The sequence below is a fragment of the Podarcis vaucheri genome, assembly GCF_965113315.1.
Source record: "Podarcis vaucheri genome assembly, chromosome: 9".
NCBI classification, from domain to species: Eukaryota; Metazoa; Chordata; class Lepidosauria; order Squamata; family Lacertidae; genus Podarcis; species Podarcis vaucheri.
The window spans coordinates 57,033,073-57,051,293 of NC_138767.1; the positions used below are offsets into that span (position 1 = coordinate 57,033,073).

Genomic DNA, 18,221 nt, shown 5'->3' on the forward strand with positions numbered 1-18,221 from the left:
ATGCATCAAAATGCCTATTTTGATAGGAAAGCCATCTAGAAATGCCTATTTCTAGTGAAAGCATGTCTAATTTTCATATGTAAATGCTTTTTAAAAAACCCCAACAACCTGCAGTTTAATGTGGAAAGCAGGACAAAATGGGAAAACGTATGACACATGAAGTGTCATACAAAAATTACTGGTCTGTATATTATTATCCACAACTAGCTTCATGTGTTCAGGGGTCTTGGTTTTCTCAGGTAAGTTTCATCAGCTGCATAGCAAAGAGCTTTTGAAAGTAAATACACTTTTTACAACAGATTGTGATATGGGATTAGAAGCCTGCTGTCCAAAGGAGAATACAATTTTGAAAAGGAATAGCACATTTTGGCATCCATAAAGTACATTTTGGAAGCCTACTCTATGCCCCGAACACACGTCTACTTCCAATGTATGGCATTCTTCAGTAGTTTTTGTTCATTTATCATATTTCTTAAACCAGGACTGGCTTTCCCATTCATTCATTCATTCATTCATTCATTCATTCATTCATTTTGTATACTGTCCTTCATCCAAAGATCACAGGGCAGTTCACAACATAAAAATAGAAAATAGGATCACAAAATGCATGATGAAACAAAGCAAAACAAACCAATGACATCCCCCACAAACACATTTAAAAGGTCATAGTATTTCAATCAGCCAAAATCCTGGTTATAGAGAAATGTTGCTGTTTGGTGCCTAAAGATACGTAATGAAGGTGCCAGGCAAGTCTCCCTAGGGAGAACATTACACGAAGGGGGAGCCACTGCATAAAAGGCCCATTTTCGTGCTTTTCAGCTTAAAAAAGGGGGGGGGTTCTTCTGGTGAGGACGGAGGAAGGCATGCTTCTTCCCGTTTCCTGAACCTCTCTGAAACCTTCTAACAGTGACACTGACCTCAGAATTGTACTTGTCAAGAGGGAGAAGGGGCCCATTTGCAAAGGTAAAAAGAGGTGACACTGCCCCCCCTTTCTGCTCTGTTGGTAGAGCTCACATCACCACCTGCTGGTTAATTCAGTAATGATCATGATGATACCCACAAGCCTGCTCCGCCCCCCCGTAATTTTCAGTAAGTTTATGAAGATGGTAACTGTGGCGTTTGCCCTCCTAGGTTAAAGGGTTAAATGAGTGTGTAGTGATTGGCCAGTGGGAACCCAAGGGGAGGAGTTAGAGTTGGAAATGTTTGGAAGTCAGTTGGGAGTTGGAGAAGGAAGAGGGAGGATAAGTCTGTGGGTTGGGTGAGAGAAACTGTTAGGAGTCAGATAGACAGTTGGGATAATCAGAAGTTATTAGGAAGGTATAGGCCGGTAAAGAAACTAAGATTAAGAAACTGACAAGAAAAATTATCTGAAACCATAAACTTGTTAATGCTTATAAAATAAACTTGCTTATTTGATTTAATGTTAACAACTGTCTGGACTCTGTGTGTACCCAAGAGTAACGGGTTGGTGGCAGCGGGGAAACAATCACAGTGGTGGCACAGGGATCAATAGACCGTCAAACGTCCGGGGACCCTGTGTGATCGCCACAGTAAGATTTTAAGACTGATTTTTAAAATTTTTTTTAATAATGAAACAGTTTGAGACATAAGTGGTTAACCCAGGCATAGGCAAACTCCGGCCCTCCAGATGTTTGTGACTACAATTCCCATCATCCCTAGCTAACAGGACCAGTCAGGGATGGTCAGGGATGGTGGGAATTGTAGTCCCAAGCATCTGGAGGGCCGGAGTTTGCCTATGTCTGGGTTAACCCATAGCAGTTAAGTCATATTCAATCCCCACTCAAGCAATTTCTGGTACTCCCAGAAGCCCCTCAACAATCTGGCTTCTTCTTAAAATAAGAAAATAATAATTTTTAAAAGAAGCCAGATGAGTTAGCACCAATGTCTTAAACTGTTCTGATATTTTTAATATGCCCTTCCTTAAAATGTTACCATCTTCGTAAAATCGCTGTCAAAGCATGACCATAGTTCAAAGGAAGAGTGGTGAAATCTAACTTTGCACCTTCAACGTATTTTAATAATTTGGTAATTGTGTTTGGCCACATATGGCCTCCTGGGATTTATAATTAGGAATTCACAGATGATTAAACACAGCTGGCTTACATGATTACATCATTCCAACTAATTATAAATAGGTCATTTCCTTCAAATATCCAATATATTTACTGTGGCAAAGGGTTTGGGGAGGGAGAGTTTAGCAGATAAAAAATATCCAGTAGAATTTCGATAAATGTCGGTTGGTTGAAAGGCAAAATGAAAAGCATCTTTCAACTGTATGACATTTATAACATGAGAAAATAACCTCTTTGAAGAAGAAATCCAGTATGAAGTTATGCTAAATGGGGTACAAATATTATTTATGTTGTAGGTGGGCAAGCTTTCTTAAGTCAATTGGCTTGACATTTTTCAAACACCCGTTTTTGATGCTGTCAGCCAATTCTGATTTCTACTTAAATCACGCAAAGTATAATAAGCATTAGCTTTCATTTAAAAAAGGTTTTAAAAAGCATTTCATTGGTTTTTAACAACAGACCAGCCGCAAGGAACTATTTTTAATACTTGACAGTGCCTATAATTCCTCTGCAGCATTCATAAGTCATATATGCTCATCAGGCATTCATAAATGAAACAGACAACATGCAGGAATTGAACTGAGATGGCGCTAAGCCAGAAATCGCCCTAGACATTTGGGTGCCTGAGGCAGAAAATCCAAATGGTTCCTGCCATTGTGGGTGTCTTTTAAATGTGAAAACTAAATAACTGACCGTTTGCTAACTTTCCATTGTACCTCAAAATCTGCTGTCTGAAGTTGGCAGCCTCATTCTGCGCAAATGATAGGGCTGGCTTCAATTCTAATTTCATGGAGTCATAGAACTGTAGAGTTGGAAGGTACCCAGAGGGTCATCTCGTCCAACCTCTGCAACTTATAGGTTAGCAGTTCACCTTAGGTACCATTTCGCATCTTAGTGGTGCTTATTGTGTTGATGTTAAAGGCCACCCTTTATGAATCACTGCTCTCGAAACTGAAGACCAGTTCAAGATGCTGCTGGACTAATACTCTCACCAGCCCCAGATGGCATAGCTGGTGTCAGCTATCCCTGTTGTAGACCATCTGAGGCTTCTCTACAAAAGTGTATGTGTTAAACCTGTACCTTACTGTTCTGATGTTACTACACTTGCTTTCTTCCATGCTTGCATCTTAAAAGCAAATGTGTGTGTGTGGGGGGGGGAGGAGTCCTGTTAGAACTGGCCCACAGAAGTGTAATGTAAGAAGTGTTTCAATTCAGAAGGCAACTTGTGAAAAGAAGGCCAGTGTGGTGTAGTGGTTAAGAGCGGTAGTCACGTAATCTGGGGAACCGGGTTCGCGTCTCCGCTCCTCCACATGCAGCTGCTGGGTGACCTTGGGCCAGTCACACTTCTTTGAAGTCTCTCAGCCCCACTCACCTCACAGAGTGTTTGTTGTGGGGGAGGAAGGGAAAGGAGATTGTTAGCCGCTTTGAGACTCCTGAAGGGGAGTGAAAGGCGGGATATCAAATCCAAACTCCTCTTCTTCTTCTTCTTCTTCTTCTTCTTCTTCTTCTTCCTTGACCCTTGTTATCTATTTATTTACATTTATCCTCAGTTTCCCAAACTTGGGTCTCCAGCTGCTTTTGGACTACAATTCCCATCATCCCTGACCACTGATCTTGCTTAGCTGGGGATGATGGGAGTTGTAGTCCAAAACAGCTGGAGACCAAGTTTGGGAAACCCTGCTCTAAACCTACTCTCCTAATAGTAATAGTAATAGTAATTTATTATTTGTACCCTGCCCATCTGGCTGGGTTTCCCCAGCCACTCTGGGCAGCTTCCAACAAAGATTAAAAACACATTAAAAACTTCCCTGAACAGGACTGCCTTCCGATGTCTTCTAAATGTCAGGTAGTTGTTTATCTCTTCCCACAACCACTTTGAATCTACCATGAGGGGATTCTTGCCCAGTTACTTCATATAAATATATACTGGCCAGGATCAAATGAGACCTATGTACAGAGGCAAAGTATGGATGGGTTGCTGATTTTCCCTCATTGTTGTAGCCCTTTACACCCAATGCAATGCTGAGGTAAGTGGTCCCTTGATGGTTAGGGACAATTTGGGGCATGGGATACAGCACATGGGGTGACTGAAAAGGCCATACATGGTGCTTAGGATCCTGAGAACTATATATGTATATATATATATATATCCATGTTAATGGTAGCAATATGGTTCTGTAGTCCACTGCAAGCTAAATGGTTGGTGCAATCTGGCTCTGAAAAGGAAAATGAATACTCACTGTTGAGTTTCCTTTCTGTGCTCTCCAGATGCAGACAGTCCAACAAGTGATTGGGTAGTGGGTAGTGCCCTCCCTCTTGGACTGAAGGCAGGATCCTGACTGGACAATGGCCTCTGGTCCTAGGGAGGAGTACACATATGCCTTACCCAGACCTAAGGTCTGAACAATTAACTAAACTAAGAACCCCTCACATAAAATAATGGTATACCATCAAACCATCTTTAAGTGATTGGGTAACAAGGTTTTAAAAAGCAAATAGCTAGTTTATCACCTTAGATCCATAAGCGAGAATCTAAAATTGGAAGCACAGTATTTTTGCTTCAAGGACATAAAGGTGAAAAGCTCAAGTCTGATGCTTTCCTGTCCTTACTGTCCAGAGGAAAATGTGCTGCCATGTTACAGTGGACTCACCAAGCTAAAGAGAGTCTTCCAGCCATGTATGATGGCGCATGGGGGCTTGATAAAACTCCTGCCTGCCTGGGATTGCAAAGACGAGGGGGAAAGTGTTGTCAGCAAGCCATAATATGTGGCTGGTGGACAGCATTTGGCTCAGCCAGGCAAATGTCACACTGGCGTCAACTATGGCTTGGTTTGGCTTTGGTTTTCCTATATGCACGATCCTTGCAATATTGGCCAGCCCAAACAGTAACCTCAAAGTTTCCACCCCATTCTGGTAAATGTACAGAACCTCAAGCAGTTGCCCGACGGCTTAGAATCACTGATGAAACTATTACTCTTATCAAAGTGACTTCCACAGGAGATACTTTCAGTGCTTCTTTTTAGTGCATTCTCATAACCCACCATTTTACAACAGACCTCTTTGCCTCACATCCCTCCCCTAGCCAGTTCACAAAAATGGCCCCACCGCTAAATTCCTTCCATGAGGCTCACAGAGCAGCTAAAATGTGTCCTGGTAGGATTGTGGCAGCTTTACAGCCTGATCTGGATTCATATGAGTTTACCTGAGAGCAAGTATGATAGGATTATTGCAACTTTTCAGTTGGTTAATTCAGAAGTAAAATTGCAATCCTAATCCTACATTCCTGGGAGTAAGCCCCATTGAATTCAGCAGGACTTCCTTCTGAGTAGACATGGTTAGGGTTGCTCATTCTTGCAATTTACTCAGAAGTAAAGTCAATTTGTTTAAATGGGAATAGTTTGGGACAGCAGCAAACAACTACTGTCTAGATAAGGTTCTGAGGGTACTGAAACTTTTTCAAATTTATTTTCTGTACATTTGATTTCAGGCAAGTTGATCCAAGGCATGAGCAGATAGATGAGTAGTTGTGACAGAGGGAGAAAAAAGGTGACAAAAAAGGGTGGAATGCAGAAAAGGAAGAGGAGACCCGGGTCCCCAGGGAAGGAGATGCTTAGTTAAAGTTAATTAAATTAGTATGCCAATCCTATGCATCTCTACTCAGAAGAAAGGTCCATTAATTTTAATGGGACTTACTCTCAAATAAGTATTCAACTTTAATATGGGTTGATTTGGAATTAAAATTAGTTTTATTTAATTGCTTGTTAAAAAAAGAAAGAAATAGGAAATGGCAAGACTTTGCAAAGTAAAAGAAACAACACATTTTGTTTTGGAACTATAACTGGACATTGTTTTAATGTGGGAGAAGCCATCATCCAATAGGGGCAACGAAGAACCGCTGCCATCTATATTAGGTTCTGGGGGTGATGAACCTTGCGCAGAAATCCTGTTCCTTTTTATTTCAGGCAAGTTGACATTAGCAAGGAACAAGGGCAACTGAAAGGTGAATTTAAAGATGGCAGAAAAGGTGACACAAGGTGGAAGAAAGTGAGCAAAAGGAAAAGGAAATGAGAGAGGAAGGAAATATCAAGAAGGTGAAATGGAGTAGAAGGAAGAAAGTATAGAAGTTTGAGAAGGTAAAGAGAATGCAGAAGATGACAAGAGCAGAGAGAACGAGGAAACAGGCAGACTTGTGAAAGAATAGGAGCTGAGGGCATGTGGTAACTGAGAAGGAACTGAGAAAGTGTGGGGAGAAAGCAAAGGTAGAAGGTGAAGGAACAAAGGCAAGACCGGTGATGGAGGAAAAAGGCAGCAGAAAGAAAGACGGCAGTGAAAAGTTATAGAAAGTGGTCCAAAAGCTTTTTTGGGTAACAAAACACAAGCATAAATTGTTGTGATTATGTATTTATTTCATAAAATTTCTCTGCGGCTCGATCGTTAAAAACTTCAAAACAGTTTACAGAAAGATAAAACCGAGGAAAATTCACGACCATATTTTCAAACGTACAAAAGTTAAAATCTGAAACAGATTAAAACAAATTGCCCTCTTGCTCAGCATCATCCACAGGCTTAACTGAAAGGGGTGGGATGGAAGCCAAAGAGAGGATACAACTATTAACAGGGTTCAAAAGTTTCACGGCCAATACCTGAACTAATGAAAAAAATAGTATGCCAAAAGAAAAGCGAAAATGTGTAGATAGGTCCCATGTTCCTGGCCGAGAGTCTAAAATGGGTCCTGGGTCTGGATTAGACTAGAAGCGACTCCCAGCCTGACTGGTGATGCCAGGAGTTGAATTTGGGACCTCTCCACGTAAACCAGATGTTCAGCCACCAAGTGATGGCATAATAGTTGCCAGTAAAAAATTGCTCCCCACTCGCATGATTGCTGCAGCCTATGCAATCTGTTTCCCAAGACTGGATTGCTCATAGTTTTCAGTAACCTTTCAGTTCAGCCACAGTGTTCAAGTGCCGAGTTATCACCAATGGGAAGTCGGTTACATATGTTGCAGCATGCATGGTCAGATTATTCCCCTGAACATGTAAGACTCTCAGTGACAATAACATTGTCACCTTAATGTATGAAGCTGACCAAGCAATGAAAATAAAAGACAGAACAAGCTGTCCTTTTTTTTTTCTACGGAACCTTACAATCTTGAAATAATTGCATTATAAATGAACAAACTTGTAAAATTTAAAAATCACATTACTATTTATTGTTAGGAGGCAAGCAAGGTTACTCCTAGGAGGTACATTAACCAAACTGGTGGGATTTCTGAGAGATGTTAGTCGATATGCTTTAGCTGAACATTTTCTGCAGCCTTAACTCGCATACAACATTCCTAGTTGCTATCCCTTGCTTCCTGGTCATCAAAGAAAACCGACACTGCTATGAAGTGTCTAGGCAAATGAGTAATGATCAAAACTCTAGGGTGCTTCTCAAAGTCTCTTCAAACACAAACAAAAAGGCCCTGAAAGGACAAGCACATTATCTGTCAAGAAAACAACAACAAAACCTCTTCCCCATGATCTTTAAAGGTATCAAAACATCAGCCAGGGTTGACTTGAAAATGCTCTCTGAAGTAGCTGTCTCATTATTTTTTGGTGACAAATCAAAATATTGACAGTCTGAGGTGTTTTATATATTTTGGTATCAACTTTATGGCCAATTTGGAGGTGACTTTAAATGGGTTTTTGCATTGAACATGCAAGTTTTATTATTATTATTTTTAAACGCAAGCAATTTCTGCTGCTGTGGGATGCTGTGGGGTTGGGGTTAATAATTGTTGGGATTCTCACCCTTCGGTGGTCCTGTATAAACCCCCACCTGCTATTTGTGCCGGGAAGAAACTGCAATACAGTGGTACCTTGGTTTTCAAACGTAATCCGTTCTGGAAGACCGAGTTCTGAAACGTTCAAAAACCAAAAACTCAACAGCCGGCAGCTAGGCCTCAGGATGTGGCACTCAGTGGAAGCCACGTGGCATGTTCAAATTCCAAGGCATGTTCGAAAACCAAACCATTTACTTGCGGGTTTACGGCGTTTGAAAACTGAAATGCTTGCCAACAGAGACATCTGAAAACCGAGGTACCACCATGCAGAAAAACACAAAATACTGTCACATGCAATTTGGCCTTCTGACAATGTAAGAGGAAGCAGGCATCTGCCCCTTGGCACTACGGACAAGAACGTGAAGTGGATTAAAAAAAATAAAATTCTAAGAATCAATAAAGCTGTTTGCATTGAACATTCAGATAGCATCATCTTAATTGCCTTTCAGGTGGAGAGTTTCTCCAACATATTTATTACAGTTAAAAATCAATAACCCTTGTATAAAACCACTATTTAAGAGCAGGAAAAAAATGTGTGTTCATAGCATAAATAAATGCATTCAGAATATTTCTGTTTTCCTAAAGGGCTTGGAGAAGCTGATAGGCAAGATCGCCAGTGATCTGACCGGTGTACTGCTGTCTCGACTACTGGATGGGATTTTGCAGCCTTGAGGTAGCTCTCACCACTACATCATGCTGCCAAGGGGTGAAGGAGAAATGTTATCATTTCCCTTCTTCCTCGGAATTCTAACCAGGTGCAGAAGTATGATAAAGGACTCTGCGCCACACAGCAGAATGATACAGACAAATGGCTTATAAAGTACTTGCATGCACAGTTTGGTTAAGTTCCTGTTTGTTCATGAAACTCTCTTTATTTGCAAGCATGCTGGCTGTGTCGGATTCGAGGATAGACATAAATGATGCATTAAGGATATATGTGTTGCAGCCAGTGGAGGGTGGTCCCTTATGGCAAACAGGGGCTGCCACACCAACCCCAGTCTGCCCTCAGGCATCCCCCACTGTCCCAACCAGTAATGGGGTCAGTATGGCTGCCTCCTCCCTAGTGCCAGTGTGCCCTTTGCAGAACTCAACAAGGAGGAGGATAGTGACAAAACTAGAATATGTTGGATCTGCCAGTCATTGGCTCTGGCCCCTGCCTACTGTTGGCTTCTATGCTTTCTGACCCATCAATCTCAATGGGTACCAACCATCACCAGCTATAGCTCCAATGTAGATGGCGTGGCTAAACCTACCAACAGGCAGAGTGAGGTGGCTGCCTCAGAAGACAGGAGCTGGGCTGAAATATACTCGGAGTCGAGTGTGGGTTTCATGCTCTTTATTCAGCTCATAGTGGTGAGGAGAAATGGCAGTTCCCCCAAAGTGTCTGCTTTATATACATTATTTATACAATGGGCCCCACGTGATTGGCTAAGTCTGGGATTCTCCTGTAGGCCAATCAGGTTGCGGATTCACTTCCACCTGGAGCTGGATTGGGTGCCTCCTGCGGACCAATCAGACTGCTGCTTCTGGATCCTGTTGTTCTAGGACCAATCAGGCTGCTCCATTTTGGATCCTATTCAACTCAGTACACAACATGGGCAATGGGCAGTGGCTAACTTTGGGCTTCAAATTTCAGCCACGCCCTTTGTGATGCCAAAATTTGGCGCCCTCACCTCTCGTCTTCCATATTATGGCATTTTTGCGGTGCCCCCTGCAATGCCTCTCAGCTTGGCATGCAGCACAGCAGCGCCATGTCTCCTCCTCCTTTCTCTTCCAGTGACTCTTAGTATGTTGCAAGTTTCCTCAGTGGCTCCTATACGAGAAAGCAGGGGAACTCACGGCGTGATGATGAGATAGCAGATGTTTTGTCTTTGTGAAAGTTAATGGGTGCAAGAGAGGAGGGGGCGGCGCAAGGCCTATGTAATTGGCAACGTCCTTAATTTGTCATTCTGGTTTTCCGGCCACTGTTAAAACTCAAACAAATTCAGGCTCCGGATTTAACTGGTAAATAAGAACAAACTATTTCCCATGAATTCTTGCTCTCATTGACTACAAAGCACAGTCAGAATTCAAGGAATCCTTGGCGTATAGTTCTGTAGCTGGCTTATTCAGCGTAATGTGTGTTTCACAGTCAGTTCCAGTTAAAATAGGCCACAAGAGGTCTTTTCATCATGTAATGGCCATATAACTAACTGGAAAAGACCTCAATATAGCCACCAAACCCCACCATGTTCTAGAAAGAAGTCTTGCCCCGAAGCCTCAATATTCTTTTCTGCTTTCCCTTCAGTGTATTCCCACAACTGTATACTATGCTTTGAAATCTTTAGGTATTCTGAGAAAATTCATGTTGTGCAGATAATGGCCTTTGTGTTCTTCATAGGTCAAAGCCTATTTATAGACCCTTTAACTTAATTCCTTCACTATGTTGAGGGAAAACCTCTAATATCGCACTGTACAGACACAGATAACAATCACTGCATAGTACACTACATAACTGATTTTTTTTACAGCTCTCTACAGTCATAAAATGAAACAGCATTATCCTATTTGCATGTGTATTCCGTTGTGCTGCTTTCTGCAAGATTAGTTGAAAGCTACTGATGGATTTATACATTTCCCCTACCTTAGATCAAGAGAGAGAAAAGGAAATACTACCATTGGGCAAAGACGGATGACATCTTACTGCAAACCACTGGAATGCACACTTCTGAAACACCCCTTGCAATGCATATATAAATTGACAGGGACACATGGAAAATAAATATTTACAGAAGGCCAAGATAACAGCTAGGTGCCTATTCAGTGTTAGCTGAGTGGGTACATGAGACAGACCTAATAAATCTTTTTAAAAAGTGAAAATGCTTTATAGACAGGTAGTCAAACTTTTTCCAAAGGTAAATAAATTGAAATGTTTGAGTGTGCCACCCACACAAACTTCAGCATACAGTAATGGATGGCCATGGACACACACACAGGCAATTATTTAGAATTCAGTCTTAACACTTTGCTGCAGAAACACATACAGTAAATACTTTGGATATTTGACACAACAACATTTAAGTCAGTGTTGCAGGTCTGAATAATGAACTGCTGTTCCTACTTGAATTAAATTGGAAGCCATTTTAAAGTGCATTATATTACTGCAAGATTATGCCTATATATATATATATTCAGAATATCACTCATGAAATCACCCAAGATATCCCTCAAGTAATTAAGGAACAAAAGAAGAAAAGGCACACTAATCTAGGAACTTCCTCTCTGCCCAGAACGTTGGAGGCTATACACCACACCCCTCAACAGTATTTATAGGAACTCAAACACCAGACTCTGCTCTGTTCCAGTAACAAGAAGCCGAAAGCACCAGCCTGAAGATGACGAGTGAGACCTCGTCGAAACGTCGCACAGACACCCCGACTCTTACACGGGAAGACACCCGAAGACACCAAAACCTGCATTCCTGTACCCGTGAAAATCTACGAAAGCAAATATATATATATATATATATATATATATATATATATATATATATATCACCATATATGGCAATATTGACTATGGGATTTTGTGATGCAATGAAGCTTCTGGCAGTGATAAGAAAGCCTCTGACTGCCCCTTGCTTAGCTTCTCTGATCCTAAGACAGTGAGTCAAAATACAGTGTAAACTTGGTTGTCAAACATAATCCGTTCTGGAAGACCGTTCGACTTCTGAAACGTTCGACAACTGAAGCACAACTACTGGTAAGCAATTGCAATGGAGAAAATGGAGAAACATGCCTCGGAAGCTGTCTGACTTCTGAGGCGCGTTCCAAAACGGAAGCATTCACTTCCAGGTTGTTGGTGTTCCAAAGCCGAAACGTTCAACTTTCAAAGTGTGCGACAGTCAAGGTTCCACTGTATAGAAGTAGCCAAGGAAAGGCAGTGGTGGAGCTCCTAACAGAAGCTCTCACTCTTCTTTCCCATAATGCCTCTGGATCAATGTTACATCAAGTCCAACTGGGAGCTACCACTTTCCTCCCAGGAATCTTCCTTCAAGTGATGCTACAATTTGGCATTGCTTTGATTCCAGGGTCATCCAAGGAAAGAACTGGGGGGTGGGGGGGGGTGTTAGACAGAAGAAGAAACCTCCAATGTCACCCATCTGCCAATGGTAAGTATTGTCGTGAACAATTTTGGAAAGCTCTGTCTCCCCGCTACCTATCACACTCCCCATTTTAGATGCCCCTTTTCAGTGCCATATAAATTTTAGTTCATCACTCATTCTTCCATCTAAACACACACATGCACCATACTGTATATATGGGTTTGTTTTACAGCTCAAACCACTCTGAGTGCTCTTTATTTGTTCCCATTTTTGGTTTGTGGCACAGTCTGGATGGTCTTGATCCCACATACCCTCCAACATTTCGCCAATGAAAACAGGGACACCCTATTCCATCATCATCATTATTCTCACCATCATTTTGCTATGTATACCCTGCCCATTTGGCTGGGTTGCCCAGCCACTCTGAGTGGCTTCCAACATATATAAAAACATAATAAAACATGAAACATTAATAAACTTTCCGATACAAGGCTGCTTTTAGATGGTTTGGAGGTTGGATAATGCCATACCCTCTAACATTTCTCCACTGAAAATAGGGATGCCCTCAGGAAAAGTGGGATATTCCAGGATCAAATCAGAAACCAGGATTGCTTCTGTAAATCCAGGAACATCACTGGAAAATAGGGACATTTGGGGGGGGGGGTCTGTAGGCATATTCCCTGAGCTAATCGACTCCCATCCCAGGCCCAGTCCATAAGTATGATAATAATTTTATCAGTGAAATTTTGTCATGGACATGATCTTAACGAACTAATCAAATCTTTTACCTCCAGGTGATTAGTAACAGGGTGCAATGTGGACCAGCAGGGCAACTTTCTAATCTTATATCTTTCATTGTCCATTTATTTATATGAGGAGTAGTGCAGCGGCTTTCTGTGAAAAGTAAAAGCTGTTTCTTATTATAAGTGCCCTTTGACCAAATAAAAAAAATAAAAAAGTTAATTAGATTAGGATTCAATTTAGTCTGAGGGAGTAATAGTGAGCAGGGTATTCAATATGCTGCCCCATAATATTCTAACAAAAGAGGTCACATAGGGCTAATTAAATCCCCCTTTTCACAGTGAGAATCAGACTTCCATTTAAAACATACATCTTAAACTAGGAACCCATTTCATTTTGTTTGCAAGCTTATCCACAAGATACATTTGTTACAAAATCGCTACCACTTTGCAGCCCTTGCATAATGCTAGGACACTGGATAAGTACAGATATCCTACTTCGGCACTCATCTGGTAAGCTTAGGAGTGGGACATAGATCTGTCCTATCTGAAGTATATGCTTGCTGTTACTAACTGTCCATTACTTCCATTTTCTTCCAGGAGTTTCCAGAATTTATCCATTGACTAACTGAACCCAAGTCTTGAGTCTTACACCTAGTTCACATGGCTGAATGTTTCTGTACGACAAAGGTGGGAAAGCCTCCAGGCGTCTCTATGTGTCCTTTGGACTTTCCCCCTCTGACTTTTCCATAGTTGGATGGAGCCTACTGGCATCTAGCTTTCTACATACAGATTCATTTTTATTTTTATATGGAGGAATTCTTATTTACACGAGCTCCTGTCTACTGTCTGAAATGGTGAAGCCCAAAGACTGGTCTACCACCGCCATGAGAAGAACTAGGCCTGGGCCCAGTCATACCTAAAAGTGTGAGAGAAATATTCTTGTATGCTACGGTAGCCACAAGAATATTACGGTAAGCGCCACAAATTGGAAAGGAGAGAGAACCCCGACAAAGCTGGAGTGGCAAAGTAAATTACTGGAATACGCCAGACTGGCAAAAATTACAGAAAAACTGAGAGGTCAAACATTTATTAGGAAAACATACAAAAAATACCTTAAGGATTACTGTAATAAAATGACATCAGTGGCAGGCTTTGAATGATTTCTGGGGTATGAAAATCATAGGAGACTATAATATTGATGAAAATTAATAAAAGAAAATGAAAATACATAGTACGCTAGATAGATTAAGTGGTAGTTGTATGATGGGGTGACGGGAAGTTGTTAGAAATTCAAGAAGAACATACAGTGGTACCTCGGGTTAATAACTTACCGGTAATTTGTTCTGGAGGTCCTTTCTTAACATGAAACCGTTCTTAACCTGAAGCACCACTTTAGATAATGGGGCCTCCCGCTGCTGCCGCGCCACCGCACGATTTCTGTTCTCATCCTGAAGCAAAGTTCTTAACCTGAGGTACTATATCTGGGTTAGCGGAGTCTGTAATCTGAAGCGTTTGTAACCCAAGGTACCACTGTATTGTGATATGATGTAACAAATTTCACTACATTCTTCCTTTCTTTAAGCATATTTAAAAAAGAGAGAGAAGAACTAGGCCTTATCTGATGTGCATAATAAAGACCTACATTTTATCCCTGTGTGTGCCCCCCCCAATCCCCATTCTTATTTATGAGTCTCTTGATTGTAGAGGCTTTCATTCTAGGTCTACTTTTGCTCCACATGAACTCATCAACTAATTTCCGCTAGATTCTCAGAGTCTGGAGGCATGTATATTTTCACGCTAATTAACAGGAAGCCCCAGAAACGAACATTCGTAACACCTATACCTTTAGCTTCAAATGAGAAACAGTATCAGCTGTGCATTTCAATAGGCACTTTGAGAGAAGCATTAATTCATATTAGCATAGTTCCATAATATCAAATAAAGCAGATGACAGAAAATATATCAGCACAATAACACCCCACCTAAACCTAAATATTAAAAGTGGCCTATCCATAGGAGTTGCATAACAGAGCCCACAAAGAGGGGAAAGGGCATCAGCCAACATGTTTTACTTCCACCATGTAGCAGACCATAAGTCTTTAAACATATGTGGCCTCCAAATTTGCCCTAGACGACTTGCCCACAAATTCCTTTGAGATGCATTCATTTTGTACATTACATGCACATATCCAAACAATTTATTCACTCCTCTCTCTCCTGCCCCCCATTTTATGATCTGCTAATTGTACTCTGTTGTCTTTGTCCATGGAATTTTCTTGCCAGGGATACTGGAGTGGCTTGCCGGTTCCACCTCCAGGTGGATCATGTTTGGTCAAAACTCTCCACTATGACCTGTCCGTCTTGGGTGGCCCTGCATGGCATAGCTCATAGCTTCTCTTAGTTATTCAAGCCCCTTCACCACAACAAGGCAGTGATTGGGAAAGATTGAGGGCACAAGGAGAAGGGGACGACAAAGGATGAGATGGTTGGACAGTGCTCTTGAAGCTGCCAACATGAGTTTGACCAAGCTGCAGGAGGCAGTGGAAGACAGGAGTGCCTGGCGTGCTCTGGTCCATGGAGTCATGAAGAGTTGGACACGACTAAATGACTAAACAACAAATTGTGCTCTAGTTGATCTTTTCTAGGGATTAAACCACGGATTCACTTGAGTATTTTTAACAAGCAGTCCATAAAGACAACCAAGTTACCCCTGATGGAATTTGCTCACCAAGGAGTAACTGGATTACATGGGTGGATAAGGGAAGCCATTATACCAAATGGTCTGCCATGTATTTTGCAACACATTAATGAGTGATGTGTGGTAAAATTCTTCTTACTATCAGGCAAGATGATGCAGGTTATCAAGGGTCCCTCCAGACATCTGCATTTATCCAGTACCAGGTCAATTCAACATCTTTTCCCAATATTCTTTTGATTATTGCCATTTTCTCCTTAATTCTGTATCTACAACAAGCAGATAAGGGTTGTCTCTGCCATTCAGATATGAGCTGCAGTGCCAGAGTTGTTCTGAGGGGAGTTTGATTGGCATGGCATCCAATAAAGAAAACAAGGTTTTTCCTCCTCTGTGTATTTTTATTTCTTTAATGCTGCCTGCCAGCAAGCAAAATGCTAAGACTTAAGTATTAAGTAGTTAATTATATGTACAAAATGTCTTACAATCCCAGAGCTTGTTTTTCAGGAACACCCAACTCACGCCACTGTAGCTGAAATGAGCAAATATTGCGGAGAGCAACAGCAGCTCTGAATACAGTGGTACCTCGGGTTAAGAACTTAATTCATTCTGGAGGTCTGTTCTTAACCCGAAACTGTTCTTAACCTGAGGTACCACTTTAGCTAATGGGGCTTCCCGCTGCCGCCGCACGATTTCTGTTCTCATCCTGAAGCAAAGTTCTTAACCCAAGGTACTATTTCTGGGTTAGCGGAGTCTGTAACCTGAAGCGTTTGTAACCCGAGGTACCACTGTAGTTGGCAAGCTGTCTTTCTTTTCCTCGATTATTCAAAGGGCTGCTAAGAGGCTACTTAAAATTGCTCAAACATCTAGCATGAATTCACTCACTCACATGAATGCAGACTTTAAAGACTCAAATTGCCTTAAGCTACACATATACATAAAACAAGCATCCCTGGTGTGTATGAGTTACCTAAGCCTGTGGCTAAGATGGGTTGTTGTTGTTGTTTTGGGGGGGAATCCTGCCCATTAAAGAACAGGAAGACCCTGTTCTTCCCTCATGTGCATCTATTATCTTCTGCTTTTGTTTTTTAACATTTGAAAGTGCAACCAATCTGCATGTACGTCAAGGGAACATGAAGCTTTTGCAGGCAATTGATACGCTTGATTTGCCTGGAAGGAGATCTTGGGGGTGGGACAATGAATAGAGAATTATTGACTGGCAATCCAGACCAGTTTCAGACTGACTTCAGACTTACAATATGAGCAGCAGACTGCATTCCAGGGTTCCGGCAAGCTACCCTTTCTTTGCAAACCCCTCCCTTCCTGCTACAGAGAGATAATGCTACTTAGTCTCCAGAGTACGAGACTCTTAATCTCAGGGCTTTGGGTTCGAGCCCCAAGTTGGGTGAAACGTTCCTGCATTGCAGGGGGTTGGACAACATAATCCTCATGGTCCCTTTCCAACTCTACAATTCTATTCTTCACTGCAAAGCCATTGTATACCACTCTCTCAAGTCAACCTGCAATGGGCAACACTGCAAGGTTGTCGTCATCTCTCAGCTTCAACCCAACCCTCAACTACTAGTTAATACTACTGGGCAGTGCCGGCTGGTGTCCATTAGATCTGGCTGCTAAGGATTCATGTGGGCATGGCCAATGAGGTCACGGGGTGTTTTCTCCTTACCCTTCTCTCCCTATAAAATACTGTGGACACTTAACACCTTGCCACAATTTCAGTTGTGGGTTCCTGCCAAAGACACAATACATTAGGGTTTGCACCCTAATATGTACAGGATTGCGACCACATAAATTTCCAGGCCTACTGGAAAATATTATTCCCTTCCCTCAGCTTATTAACTGCTGTCTTCTTTCCCCAAATGTGGAATAAGGTGGAGGTATATTAATTGGACTAGGACCCAGGAGATATGGGCTAAATCCTGGGTCATGAAGTTCACAGTGTGAACTGTATGCCACTGTGCTGGACAGGCCTTGTAAGAACAGATAATTCAAATGTATAGTGTGTACACAGCCTTAACAGTTTTTTTTAATGGCATATTATTGTCCATAATTTAGGAAGCAGGGCAATAGCACCAAATGTAAATTAAAGGCGAGACCATAACACCCAACTCAATTATCTATGTGGCAAGCCTTATGTAGCTAAAATAGCATTGCAGGAAAAATGAGAAGGCTTGAAGGAACCCAGGGGTGGCCAGAGGCATTTTGGGATGTTTCCCTTCTCGCTGAATAGGCAGGAGGGGAAGTATTCAGCAGAGCTTTGCCACCAGTCCTTCTCTGCTCCTAAGGACTGGGGAGACCAGGAGGAAAGCTGGGTGGTGGAACTGGGGTGATGAGCCTTGGGGGGATGTTGCCTGAGGTGGCTGCCTCACCCAGCCTAATGGGAGGGTGGGCTCTGAGAGAACCCCAAGAAAGAAAGAATGAAAGAACAAAATAAATAAAATGAAAAGAGGGAGGGAGGGAGGGAGGGAAGGAAGGAAGGAAGGAAGGAAGGAAGGAAGGAAGGAAGGAAGGAAGGAAGGAAGTGTGAAACCCACTCAAAAGCAGCCCAATGAGGACTAAACATACTCTGTTGCTGACATTGGTGTATGTCTATAAAATCAGGGAGACGGAGAAATTGGCTGGAAACAAATAGGACATTGTCTCAAATCACTCTTTACTTTTCATTATTTTTTAAAAGTATAGTTTTCAAAGCAGATTTATTTCTTTTGGAAAATGCTTAACTGCTCAGTTAAGCCATACCTTCCAGGGATGCCAGCTCAATAGAAA

At 41.8% G+C, this 18,221-nt stretch overlaps 1 protein-coding gene and 1 long non-coding RNA gene across 3 annotated transcripts in view; one reads left to right on the forward strand and one right to left on the reverse strand.

The window, feature by feature from the left end:
• Positions 1 to 18,221, reverse strand: part of SGCZ (sarcoglycan zeta) — a 565,484-nt gene that overhangs the window by 108,441 nt on the left and 438,822 nt on the right. The window lies entirely within an intron of this gene.
• Positions 1,755 to 6,816, forward strand: LOC309540970. Its single transcript, XR_014223590.1, has 3 exons — positions 1,755 to 3,154; positions 5,581 to 5,639; positions 6,056 to 6,816. It is a non-coding gene; the product is annotated as an uncharacterized lncRNA (long non-coding RNA).